General features: G+C 38.4%; 1 protein-coding gene across 10 annotated transcripts in view; it reads left to right on the forward strand.

Moving 5' to 3' along the window:
- Positions 1-12,522, forward strand: part of ACSL3 (acyl-CoA synthetase long chain family member 3) — a 113,622-nt gene that overhangs the window by 24,457 nt on the left and 76,643 nt on the right. For 8 of the 10 annotated variants that reach the window (XR_007775780.1, XR_007775781.1, XM_050964037.1 and 5 more), the window contains one exon: positions 9,271-9,375. The gene's annotated coding sequence lies outside the window, so the exon portion shown is untranslated. Of the gene's footprint in view, positions 1-5,010; positions 5,072-5,207; positions 5,319-9,270; positions 9,376-12,522 lie in introns of those variants that run through there. The other 2 variants (XM_050964036.1, XM_050964035.1) reach the window with 2 other exon arrangements.

Below are 12,522 nucleotides of genomic sequence, written 5' to 3' on the forward strand. Positions count from 1 at the left end.
AATTGGTCTATTAAACAAAAGAAGTATGACTTTGTAGCTAGTGAATTGAGATGGTTGCTTTTGGTCACTATATCCCTCAAGGATTTAGAACTAGTACTGTACATCATGTTGGCTCTCACTAGTGGAAGAAGAAAACGAGCGCTCCTGCTTTTTCTGCTCCCAATTGGTTTCTTAAATTTCAATGAACCAATCGTTGAACTGAGCTAGTTGAATAAACTGAAATGAAGAAAATTATATTCTCTCTGTACCTGGAGAACACATTACTATTGTCAAAAGCTGATTTAGTGTAATGCCGAGAGACCCCCCCAGTCGGTGGGTGGGATTGAACCTGGGACCTCTGGAGCTTAGTGCATGAGCCTCTATCATGAACTAAAAGCCAACTGGCTGTTAGCTAAGGCTATAGAGCACACTCATTAATTGCTCTCTCTCTAAGTGGTCTCAGTGCCACTAGATCAGACAGTACACCAGACCCAGAACGTGTAGGGATTACATACTCCCCCTAACTGAGGAAGTGCATCCCGAGCTTCAGAGACTTCCCAGTTGAAATCCCAGACAAGACCCACTTGTAACACCAACAGGCCCTGGTCATTGGTGGGCAGGATTGAACTGGGGACTTCTGGAGATTGGTGCATGAGCTTCTACCACATGAGCTAAAAGCGAACTGCCTGTAGGGCAGGCTCATTTTATTTCTCTCTTTCTCTATAAGTGGTCTTGGTGCCATTAGATGGAACAGAACACAACACCCAGGAGGTGTGTAGGTTACATTAGCACTTCAGCAAACTCTGGTTCAGTCCCATCCACCAGTTCAGTGGTTTGATTTTCTTTAAAACTTTGGCAGCAAACATGTACTGCTTAACATATTAATTTAAATGATTTAAATATGTTTAGACCTTAATGTAGATTGTCAATTTTAAATGTAATTTTAAATAGATTTATTTAAAAACAAACAAAACTGTTTAATTTAAATTTAAAAAATCCCCTGCCCCCCCCTTTTTAAAATCATCTATTTTTATCAGCCTTGCTTCCAGAGTGGAATAAGCTAAACACAGACACTCTTATTGCAGAATAAGAGTATTTACAAGGGGAGCTATTCTCCAGTAGCTCTTCAGGTTTCCTCCCCCCTACCCCATGGATAGTAGATTTATAGATCCACGTTTTCTGCTACACTGCAATATGGAGGTTTACTCCATGGAGCTGGGCTGTGCAGTGCACAGAGGATAAGATTTCCATGCATGGGTTGCCCAAATCCTTCTCTGTTTCCTATACTGTACAATTGAACTTCACTGACATGGTACAAGGGGCTGCACTGCCCTAAAGGAAGGAGCAGTATTTGCCTGTTAGAAATGTGAATTGCTTCCATTTATTTCATTGATGTGCTATCTGAAATCTTTTTGTCTCTGGAGTCCTGCCTATACTAGTGAAATTTTTTGCAATGTAGATGGGTCCAAAGTGCAATTGCACTAAGAAAAAATACCAGTATTGTAGTAATGGTATAGCTGGGTTCATGTATTTCTTACAAACATGCTATAAAAATGTCTTTGGAGAAAGAAGTGCTTAAAGCACTGCTACTACCAGTCCTGACACGCTGCTGGTAATTATGGTATGAATATAATTGGAACTGAGGCCTTTGCCAGAGGTTTAGGCTCTTTGCCTCATCTCTGCCCAGGCAGCTATAAAAAGTAGTGGCAGATCAACAGCATTTAATTACAAAGGTTAAGAGTCTGCTTTCTGCTGTCAGTGTTTGGGAAGTAAAGCTGTTGTGATACTGTAACTAGAGAGGGAAGCAGTGCTTCATTTTGCAGTCAGAGGGTAAGAGGTAATTGGAGGGAGGAGCAGACAGGAGAAAAAGGAAGGTGACCCAGCAGAAAGAGGAGGGGGCATAAGTAGGGGAAGTGGTCAAGCAGGAAATGCACAGGGAAACAAAAACATTAGTAGATGAAAACCAGGATGGAGGAAAGCGATGCAGAGTAAAAATAGAAGCAAGCTACTTACTCTTAAGTTTGTTGGCTAGCTTAACTCATCCTATTAATTATCCAAAAAATTCAGAAATAAAACTTGCACCTTGCCCTAAAATGTTGTAGCATATGTCAAATGTTGAAAGGCCTTTTGACACAATTTGGAGGTCTACCCTTGTTTTTCAGCAAGTTAACTCCTTGCTTATCCTAGATGGCTTTCTCTCTACTTATATAGCCCCATACATTGTAATATCTGAACACCTTACAAGTACTAATACACTTATCCTCAAAATACCGCTGCTGAAGTAGAGAAATATTAGCTTTATTTTAGATAAAGCCCCATTCAAAACCCATTGAGGTCAATAGGACTCCCTAAAGGATCAGGCCCTTTTGTCACTTTTGGAAGTGCAACTTAGCAGTCTTAGTCACTTAAACCTTGCAATGCTGAGCGTAGCAACACCTAAATACCTTTAAAAATCCTGGATCTTAGTGACTTGCCCAGGGTTACACATGTGCAGAATGTGCCAGAGCTGGAATTGAATCTAGATCTTTGGAGTTCCAGTCCAGTACCATAACCACAAGATCTTTCTTCTTGCAGACTGTTCTAAGCCCTTGTTGATGCTTTGAAATAGCACTATTTCAATAGGGATTTTTTGTCAGCAGTCAGTTTAACGAAATTTGAGCTGACCATGGATTTGTTCTTGTCTACACTTGGAGGTCGACACAGGTTCAGCTGAACAAATTGATCGAATGATGTTGTTTGTACACATAGGAAATCTCTCACTTGTTTTTTATGGCGTAAGTTCAAGGAGACCAACCAGAGTGGAACATGATAAAAGTAAATAAAATAATATAGAGAAAGTAGATCCAGGGCTTCTGTTCTCCCTATCTCATAACACAACACCCAGGGGCCATTTAATTAAATTTAAAGATAGCAAATTTAGATCTGGTAAAAGAAAATACTTTTTCACAGGTCATTAGCACATTGAACTCATTGCTACAGGAAGTTGAGGCCAAAAACTAAGGAATATTTAATAAGAGATTGGACACATATATTGATGATATAACTTTGGATACTTGGTAACATTTTGGAAGAAACACTTTATGTTTTCGGGCTTAAGCCAGTCTCTAGTGATTAGAAATTAGGATAAGAGCCTATATAGAGACCATGTTATCCCACAATTACCTGCTGCATGGTTCTTATATCAGAGGAAAGATAGTCCATTGGTTAGACCATTAGCCTACCAGTTAGGTGACCTTAGTTCAGTTCCCTGTTTTGCCACAAACTTCCGTTGTGACCTTGGTCAAATTACGTAGCTTCCCAACGCATCAGTTCCCCATCTATAATATAGGATTAGTAATACTTGCATATCTTACTGGGTGTTATGAGGATTAAACCCATTAAAAATTGTGAAGCACTTGAGATCTATTGAAGAAAAGTGCTATGTAAGAGCTAGTTATTATTCACTGAATCATATGGAATAGATGACTGTTAGACACAAATGACTGGATGGACTTGGGATCTGATCCAGTATGGGAGTTTATATGTCCCTATGGATGCATTTGTTTCTATTATTGTGTCTAGTAGTTCTTCTGATAGTAAAAAATGTCTATGCCCTTTCTACACAAGAGCTTACACAATAGTGAGAAATTTTCTGGTGCACCTGGCATACATGAAAGTTCCAAAACTTAATCACTGGAGTGTGAGTAAAAGTCAAACTGCCAGGCTGCGTTTTCTGGTCACGTAAAACCATGTTATTTTCTTGTAATCAATACATTCATAAAAAACCAGAGAATGAAGCCTTGAAACTTAGAAATGTTGATTGAATGGCTGTTTTGTTGCTGAACAAATTGTTCTGTTTCCTTGGTTAGAGGATCTGCACTTTACTTTCATGCAGAAATATGTTAAAAGCTCTGATAAAGACTTAATACTCAGATTTATTTATATTTTTTTTTTGGTGCTAGTTTTGGTGCTCGTTTCTGGTATTCCCGTGATGATCCTACCAGTCCCACTCTTTCATTGCCTCTCTCTGTATGACGTGCTGGAGTTAGATATGGATTCATTGGCATCTGCAGCAGTTGATTGGGCTGAATAATGAAAATAGGGATCATGAGAAGTACTTTTTAGTGGGTTTTTTAAAATGTTAATATTAAGAAAATTATAGTTGATTACTGAAATACAAATGCAGGTACAGACATTAATCTTGCATCAAAATGAACAAATATAATTGTTCTGTAAATGTCCTCAACTAGCAGAATATCTGTGCAAGACTTATTTTAATGTCTTTAGGAAAACCAAGTTTGAAGTGCGTAGTAACTTTGTCATTTGTATGTACCTTTTCCAATGTAAACTAATAATTTCACACACATGCACACGGTGCTGGGGAGGGGTGGAAAGTCTTCTAACCATGTATTTAGTTCAGATCTTACAATGAGAAAGTAGGGGTGGAGGAGGGTGCAGAGAAATATTTCCATTGTGAAGGCCAGGTGATGGAGTTGGCAGGGATTGTGAAAGCCAGGTAGCTTCTTGACTGCAGATCACTTTCTCAGGCTTTCCTGCCCTTCAGAGCGAACTCTCCTTACTGAAAGGTTTTAATAAATTTTAATAACCTATGTATGGTCAGGTAGAATTGTTTAAAGCATTTGTTGTTGATTGGAAGTGACTTTGGCAGTCTTCCTAAGCTTGATGATAGCGTAGGGTATGTTGCAACGCTGATAGAAGCATCAAGACTGTAAACAGCAGATTTGTCCCAAACGCACTCAGTTGGGGAATTCATTTTAAAGCGATGTTTAATGTTTTATTGAGGCCGTGAAGAGTTTGTTCTGTGTTTCAGTGAGGCATTTATTACCCTCATCGGGTTCTGAAATCACTGAATCTATTTGTAATTTGTTAATGGAGGCACTGCGCAGAGCACAAGCCGAAGAGGAGAGAGAGAAATCGGGGTTCCTGTACATAAAGGATCTGGGAGTTGACAGCATTCTAGAACTTACACGGAAATGATTGAGGGGATGGGACCGCGGGGGGGTGGGGGCGCGAGCGCTAGGACTCCTGGGGAACGTGATGGGTCTGAAGAGAATTGGATAGACCTTAGCACCAGCGCAACTTGCAGCAACGTGTAAGAAAGACCAGCTGCCTTTGTCTGGGTCACAGGTGGGGTGGGGTGGGGGCCAGGGACAGGAGGGAAGCGGGCGCGTGTGAACGCGTCACAAAGCAGATTTTCCGTTGCTACGGAGACGCTGCCCGGCTCAGAGCCGCTTTTAACCCCGATCTCCATTACTTGAATGGCAGTTGTAGGAGCTGCCTGCCAGGCTTCGCGGGGTGTGTGCAGGAACGCGAGGGGGCTCCTCGGGAGAGGGCCGCAGGTAAGGTCAGTGGCTGAGGCGCACAGAGACCTTTTAAGCGATTGCAGGGTAAAAGATCGTTGGGGAACGGTGGGAAAAGGGGGGCCGGGGTTCAGTTACCCCCTCTAGCGTTGAAGAGAAGCGTGGTTTGACGACCGCTGCCGTCTTCTAGTTCGGAGGTCTGCTCTGCTCCTTGCCTTCAATTTCCTTTCACTTCTCTAAGGCTGTGCTTGCGGCAGAATTCGGGAAAACGGACCCTGTGCCCCGGCCATCGTTTAAGGACAGTGACTAAATACTTCCTTCCATTTCCTGGGGAGAAGAGTTTGCTGTGTGTCTCAGTGAAATGTTTTGACTTTGCTAGGTTTTTTTTAAAATAAGAAAACATTTAAAAACAGTTCTAGTTCATATTTCAAGACTGGGCATCAGTCCAGACCTGGTTATTTTGACAAAAAGATTCTTTCCTTAGGACATCCATCATACTAGAGGCCCCTTTTTACCTCATTGTATTTAGAGCAATTACCCTGGTGAAATGTAGCCTGATAGTCACTTTTGTATCTGTTTCCTCCTTGTGTGTAGAGACTGGAAAATAGAGAGTGTATGAGATTTTTACCGTAAAGACAAACTGTGAGCTAAGCAAGAATATATTTTAAATCCCAAAAGAGAAATTTAAAACCAGGAATTAGACTAACAGATTTTGAAAAGTTCAGTAAAACAGTAAATTTCACTGCATGTTAATTGAAATTGGTTGGTTGGTTGGTTGTTTAAGAATTGCATTAGCAAATGTTATGTTGGTTATACCTTAAAACACTGGAAAAGTATACCCAATGCAGTTTGCTCCCCCCCTCACAACCCACAAAAAACAAAAAAAACCGTAAGCTACTGACAGGTGACTGCAATCATCTCAAAATGTCAAACTCAATTTTTTCAAGTGTCTGTCCACTTAAAATAATAGTTTCCAAGTATTAAAATATGGTGCTGAAACTTCTTAATGTGGTTACTCTTAATATGTGAATTTAGTAATCAGGCTTAAGTAAAACAGATTTGAGTGAATTATCAAAGTAATCATAAATTAAATATGGTGTTTCTAATATAAATCATGACTTAAATAGTATATCTTGTCTATCACTTCATCACCTCTTGGTAATAGTTGCTGGAAATCAACTAAGAAATATTTTGGCTAGCAGCTAGAATGGGGGATTTCTGCTGAAAAATAGTAGAATGAAATGCTGCAATAGGTCACTACTTTAAAAAGGGGTAGTGAAAATGAAAGTGAAAACTAGTAGAGACAAACTTTTTTACATTTAAATTTGTGTATTACAAGTGTTATGTTGACTTGGGTACCTTGGTTAATTATTTAAAAATAGATCTAGGTGACTAAATCAAAGTATTCAAATGCTCTTTTAAATAAAACCTGTATTCTCAACTCCTTTTCTTTGTTTTATGTGAACGTTCATAAAAAGCAAATTAATTTTTATTCACAAGGTTCACTGAATTTGAAAGCATTATGAATATTCATGTAAATGTATATTGGGACCAAAATTGTACTGTGTGGCCGTCTTGAAATCTTTCTGTGGGTTTGTGTTAGGTCATCTAATAAGGATACAGAAACAAAACTATGCGAGTTAAGTAACCAGTGATCCATCTAGAACATTGAGTACTTTCAGCAAACAGTAAGCCACCCATAAGCTGAAATTCTTTTGTACAAAATAATTATTTCCACAGATATGGATAATGAACTAATCTGTAAATACTGTTACAGATGATTCACAAACAGGGAAAATGTCTACATTTGCTGACTAAATTAATTACAAATTTAAAGTTTTAAAGCAAGGATCAATATTTACCTCAAGGGATAATAAATAAAAACTTCATGTTTACTGAAACAGTATTTATGCATTTATTATGTTCCAAACTCTTCCTTAGCAGTAGCTGGAAATATTTCCTTAGTTTCCGTAGACTGAAATGCAATGATATATATAATTCTAAAAGATGGGGTGAAATAAAAGATTTGAGGGGGAATATAAAAAAGCTAATTTTGATTGTCAAGGAGCCAGTGAGGCAATAATCTGCATGCATATGGTTAATATTTCAAATCTCTTGACTCTCATGACTTTGTAGGTGACCATGAACTATGAGTATTTTTATTACATTACTTCCTCATTTTTATGAACTCAGATTTTGTTGGGCAGGTTTCTTGAAGAGTGAAGAAACATAGCATGGATGAAGTGAATACTTTACATTTGTAGTCAAATCATATTAGAAGTATACCTTTTTTTTTACACGCACACCTGTGAAATGTACTTGATGTCCTGATTTTGAAAACATGTTCCTTCAAATATTTGTTGTTTTTTTTTAAAATGCATTTAAAAAGGTTTATCCTGCTTAAAAGGAAGAGAGGAGAACCCCTTTTGATTTTAGTCTGTCAATGTGAAATTGCAGAATTTCTAACTGTTGATGTAATGTGTGTGTGGTAGGCAATGTCTTCAGTAATTACACACACTTCGTCATTGTTCTGTATCCATTTTACCCCAGGGTAAAGTGGGTGTAAGGTAAAATGCTTCCAAGTCAGCCTAGTGGTGTTTCTCTCTCACTATGTCCTGTCTGAACAACTACACTAGATGCAGGACAATGGTGAAAAATCTCCATGTTTCTTGGGCCTAATCTACACTTAAAAAGTTTTGCCGGCGGAGCTATGTCAGTTATGGGTGAGATTCCCCTCTCTTCCTCAACATAGCTATGCTCACAAAAACTACGATGTAGACACTTATACTTGCAAAACTCCTTTTGCTGGTATTGTTTATTTTGTTTGGGGAACTAGTGTAAGTTGTACCAGCAAAAGGAGTCCGCCACAGGATTTTCTTTAAAATTGCTCAGAATGAAGTACTGAAGAGGAGGGGATACAAATTTTACTGTCTAAGGCTCTTGCTACTTCGCTACTTTTTGGTGACAAAAAAAGATTCAAGTAACAACTGCTGGGATTTCATTGTTCTAGTTCTTTAAAACAGTTGAATGAAACTTATTTTCCCATAGAAGTGTATTATTCACTCCAAATGAATTCAGAATTCCCTCATAATTTTCTTAGTGAGTGCTCAACTCTTTTGTTATCATTCATCCTTGATTTCCACTCCCCCCCCCCCCCAAGGTTATGTTTAAAAACAACCAACATTCATCATTATTTCTGTGGTGATTCCACCTAAGAACCTGCATGAAGCATTGGGATCCTATTGCAATAGGCACCATGCAAACTAACACCAAGAGTGAGTCTTTGAGAGTTCATTGCCTATAATTTGCAACTCAGTTGAACCATCTTGTCCCTGTGGCATTATCATCCCCCAACAGACTCACCAAAACGTGCTAGAGTAGAGAAACATTAGAACTGGGAAGAATCTGAGTTATAGTAAAAATAGAATAAACTTTCAGCGTAAGTGTCTTAAACTATTTTAAAAAATAAGTTCAATGACACTTGTAACTTGTTAAGCGGAGAAAAGTAGTTCTTGGTTTGGAGTCAGCAGTCCATGTGACTTTACTTTTTTTTTTTTTTTTTTTTAAATTTCAAATTCAGTCAAATTCTTGAGAAAAGCATCACTATCTTCATGATTCTTCAAGTCTCTCTGTAGAATTGATTGTAATCTAGGATTTCCTTGGTCTCTTATTACCACACAGAGCAATTGTACATTTCATTTTGTATTGCCATTGTGTTATCGCATCTGGCAATTAGCGTATTGAGTCAAACAAGACTAATATGGTATTTTTAATACTTTTGTTTTTACCAAGGTACGACTTCTACTAGTAAATCATCTTGCTAAATTTTGAAAAAAATCTGATTTCTCAATTGCTATTGTTATGTAACATATATAATTGCTTGGAAAATTACACATCTTAAGCTACATAAGTGATTTGGGTGAAAGTACAACAGTTAAAGTATATTATACTTTTATAATTTCCTTATTTAATTGGGATTTTTCTTCTGTAGATTTCACCACACTTGCCAGTGGCCGCTCCTGTGGGATAAGCTGAGACGGAAGCATCCAGCAGTGGCTTTCACATCTTTACCTGCCATGATGAAAAGTTGCATAAGGTTTCTTTTTTTTTTTTGACACAGTGTGCATTTATTCTACTGTAATTGTCACAAGATTAATAGACTCACAGACTTTAAGGTCAGAAGGGACCATTATGATCTTCTAGTCTGACCTCCTGCACAACGCAGGCCACAGATTCTTACCCGCCCACTCCTGTAACAAACCCTGACCAATGTCTGAGCTATTGAAGTCCTCAACTTGTGGCTTAAAGACTTCAAGGTGCAGAGAATCCTCCAGCAAGTGACTCATGCCCAATGCTGCAGAGGAAAGTGAAAAGCCCCCAGGGCCTCTGCCAATCTGTCCTGGAAGAAGATTCCTTCCCAACCTCAAATATGTTGATCAGCTAACCCCTGAGCATGTGGGCAAGACTCACCAGCCAGACAACCAGGAAAGAATTCTCTGTAGTAAATCAGATCCCACCCTATCTAGTGTCCCATCACAGGCAATTGGGCATATTTACCACTAATAGTCAAAGATCAGTTAATTGCCAAAATTAGGCTATCCCATCATACCATCCCTTCCATAAATGTATCAAGCTTAGTCTTGAAGCCAGATATGTCTTTTGCCTCCCCTGCTACCCTTGGAGGGCTGTTCCAGAACTTCACTCCTCTGATGGTTAGAAACCTTCCTCTAATTTCAAATCTAAACTTCCTGATGGCCAGTTTATGTCCATTTGTTCTTCTGTCTGCATTTGTACTGGGTTTAAATAATTCCTCTCCCTCCCTGGTATTTATCTCTCTGATATAATTATAGAGAGCAATCATATCTCCCCTCAGCCTCCTTTTGGTTAGACTAAACATGCCAAACTCTTTGAATGTCTTTTTATAAGACAGGTTTTCCATTCCTCGGATCATCCTAGTAGCCCTTTTCTGTACCTGTTCCAGTTTGAATTCATCCTGCTCAAACATGGGAGACCAGAACTGAACACAATATTCCAGATGAGGTCTCACCAGTGCCTTGTATAATGGTACTAACACCTCCTTCTCTCTACTGGAAATACCTTACCTGATGCATCTCAAGACTGCATTAGTGTTTTTCACAGCCATATCGCATTGGTAGTTTATAGTCATCCTGTGATCAACCAATACTCCGAGGTCCTTCTCCTCCTCTGTTACTTCCAAGTGGTGCGTCCCCAGTTTACCTTCTCAAAGAAGGAGATCAGATTGGTTTGGCACGATCTACCTTTTGTAAAACCATGTTGTGTTTTGTCCCAATTACCATTGACCTTAATGTCCTTAACTACTTTCTCCTTCAAAATTTTTCCGAAGGCCTTGCATACTACAGATATCAAACTAAAAGGCCTTTAGTTACCTGGGTCACTTTTTTTTTTGCTTTCTTAAAAATAGGAACTGTGTTAGCAATTCTCTAGTCATACAGTACAACCCCCGAGTTTATAGATTCATTAAAAATTCTTGCTAATGGGCTTGCAATTTCATGTGCCAGTTCTTTTAATATTCTTGGACGAAGATTATCTGAGCTCCCCAATTTAGTCCCATTAAGCTGTTTGAGTTTGGCTTCTACCTCGGATGTGGTAATATCAACCTCCATATCCTGATTCCCATTTGTCATCCTACCATTATCCCTAAGCTCATTAGCCTTTGTTTGTTTAGATATTGAGCCATGCCTAAATTATCCTTAACCTCCACTCCATCCTCAATGTTTAGCAGTCCTACTTCTTTGTTTTCTTCTTATTTATATGGCTATAGAAACTTTTACTATTGGGTTTAATTCTCTTTGCAAGGTCCAACTCTACATGGCTTTTAGCCTTTCTCACTTTATCCCTATATGTTCTAACTTCAATAAGGTAGCTTTCCTTGCTGATCCCTGCCATCTTCCACTCCTTGTAAGCTTTCTGCTTTTTCTTAATCACGTCTCTGAGATGCTTGCTCATCCAGCTTGGTCTGCAACTCCTACCTATGAGTTTTGCCCCCTTTTTTGGGATACAGGCTTCTGATAGTTTTTGCAACTTTGACTTGAAGTAAATCCAGGCCTCCTCCGCCTTTGGATCCACAAGTTCTTCAGTCTGATCCACTTCCCTAACTAATTTCCTTAATTTTTTAATTAACCCTTTTGAAATAAAAAACCCTAGTCACAGATCTATTTTTATTTATCCTTCCATTTAGTTTGAACTGAATTAGCTCATGATCACTCGAGCCAAGATAAGCAGATCAGTTAGTAAACACATTTTTGTAAGGATTTCTTTCTTTCATCACAAAAGTTTACTTTTGAAAGTAAAGAGTAGAATAGTATTAGCATGGTAAGTACATCACCAGGTCAAATCACAGATTATAGTCTAAGAAGGAAGGATCAGCGCTGGAAACTGCCAGTCACATTTCCCCAAGATCCAGAATAAATATGCCTGACTTGCATTGACTTGGAGAACTGAGGGAGAGAACAGAGAGGATTTCTTGTCTTCTCTCTCTCACATTTCAGTACTACTCCAACAAAAAGTATCATGTACAGCTGTTTAGTGATTGTGTGTGCATGTGCACATAAACAGACTTATCTCTTTAACTTTTCTGCAGTGTTCTTGCATTGATTAGTAGCATCTTTTCCTCAAAGATTTTAACTGATGCTGTTGAGCTATCTTGCATCTCATACTTAATACAGGATCTGATTCCAGAAACAGTTCTACCACTCCAGGACCAATATGGCTTCTTGTTACTCCAAAGCCAAATGTTTGGAACCAGTCCTACACAAAATGAGACAGTCTGACTTGCATTTGGCCTTTATATTCAGCAACTGCTCACTATTTAGTTACATTTTCCTACTTTGAATTTCAGGAATATCTGATGTTACAGTCACTATCATGTAGTTCATATTAAAAAATTAGTCTGTTATATAGAACAAATTAATCTACAAACATTTGTATCTTAATGAAAATGATATTTTATTCATTTTTTAAAATGTCAATATAAAAGTATTTTTTGTAGAGAGGAGAGAAAGTGATTTTTCTGTGAAAACAACTATGTATGCCTCTGTGGTTGGCTGCATTGAGATAAGAATCATATTCATATAAGAATTGCTGAGTCTATACATAAAAAGATGTTTGTTTTTTTTTTTGTAATTGCTACCCCTAGAAACTCAACTTGGCTTCTTCACAGTAAAGCTGGATTCTTTCCTTCTCCTACACCATTATCATTAAT

This window comes from Gopherus flavomarginatus, chromosome 8 (genome assembly GCF_025201925.1).
Source record: "Gopherus flavomarginatus isolate rGopFla2 chromosome 8, rGopFla2.mat.asm, whole genome shotgun sequence".
NCBI lineage: Eukaryota > Metazoa > Chordata > Testudines > Testudinidae > Gopherus > Gopherus flavomarginatus.